Consider the following 1838-nt stretch of genomic DNA (forward strand, 5'->3'; position numbering starts at 1 on the left):
GCCCCATACCAACAAACTGTGAAGCACTGTGTGTTCTGAAATCTTTCTATCAGAACCAGCATTAACTTTTTCATAATTTGAGCTACAGTAGCTCGTCTGCTGGGCGACCACTAACTGGTGAAGTGAATAACACTGGATTTATACTGGTTATCATGGCTCCTGTCAGTAGGTGGGATATATTAGGCAGCAAGTGAACAAGCTGATGTGTGAGAAGCAGAAAAATGGTCAGCGTGAGGATTTGAGCGACTTTGACAACGGCCACATTGTGATGGCTAGACGACTGGGTCAGAGCATCTCCAAAACTGCAGCTCTTGTTGGGTGCTTCCGGTCTGCAGTGGTCAGTACCTATCAAAAGTGCTCCAAGAAAGGAAAAGAGGTGAACCGGAGACAGGGTCTCCAAGTCTCATTGATGCAAGTGGGGATAAAAGGCTGGCCCGTGTAGGCCGATCCAACAGACGAGCTACTGTAGCTCAAACTGCTGAAACAGTTAATGCTGGTTCTGATAACAGTGCATGCAGGTTGTCTGTGTAGCCCTGCTTAGCTGCAGACCAGTCAGGGTGACCATGTGCCTTCCACTGTTGAGTGGACAGCAATGGAGAAGGTGCCTGCATGTTTTCTTTTACATCTTGTGGGTGGCCGCGTGCATGTATGTTGCTTACCTGGGGAACACATGGCATCTTTCATCTTTCATCTTTTATGGATACAGTATTTCCAGATTGCAGTGGCCTCTCTCAGCAAGATAATGCACTGTGCCACAAAGCAGAAAAGGTCAGGGCTGTTTTGGCAGCAAAATGGGGACCAATATTAGGGAAGTGGTCATAATGTTATGGCTGATCAGTGTATTATTGGTTTCAGGATTTATTTAATTTCATTTTATTAATATGTTTCATACTAACATTGCATAAAATTATTGAAAGTTTTTTGTTGATAGGGACCAAAAACAAAACCTTGTTTAGATTGTCTGCTTATCGCAACAAAACCAGAATTTACCAGAGCTAAAATCCTATGAATGTTGGACATATGGCTAAATGCTGGTCTGTCTTTGGTCCTAAGAAAGTGAGTTGATTGAGTCCTCATTCATGTTCCAGTTTCCTGAACTTGATCTCATGTTCGAGACAAGGCTGGATCATTTTAAGTAATATTTTCATGCTTACATTATACAATACATTATGTATTTTCTTAAATAGACATTAATACATAATCACAAATTATCAGGAGTCAGTGAGTTGCTAGGAATGTCATTGTCATTTTTGTTTTTGGCCAAAAAAGCATGCAAGTATTTACTTACAGACCATAACAACTGTTGAGGGAATGTGATTTGAGCTTTGTCTAAAAAATGAAAGCAGAAATTTCATGAAATGACATGTTTGTTGCAAATCTGGCCTTTATTACATCAGCCATATCATTTTAGAAAAAAATAAACTAATACTGATAAAAGCTTCATAAACAATCCTATAGGTGCAGTGATCACATAGAATATCAGCTGTAATTGTACAACTATCTTAGTATATATAACACCATTATTCCTGATTACAATAATTAATTGACAATGTACAGAGGTTTTATCACAATTGTTAAAAACCTGAACATCTTTATTTATGTGAAATACATTGTGATGTTGAACATTGTGATGATGTAGTGAGTCATTGTGAAAAAAGTAGAAAAATCAAAGTCCATTCAAAATTCAATATTCCCCATTATATTGAGTCAACTGACTTATGAGTATAATTAATGCAAGTAGGACAAATTGTATTCACCTTTAAATCTGTGTTACTCATGAAACAGGAACGTATTTGTTAATAGTTTGTCTTGAAAATAATCAATTCTGTGGTGTCAGA

This window comes from Morone saxatilis, unplaced genomic scaffold, assembly GCF_004916995.1.
Source record: "Morone saxatilis isolate NCDOM2014 unplaced genomic scaffold, NCSU_SB_2.0 Contig14, whole genome shotgun sequence".
NCBI lineage: Eukaryota > Metazoa > Chordata > Actinopteri > Moronidae > Morone > Morone saxatilis.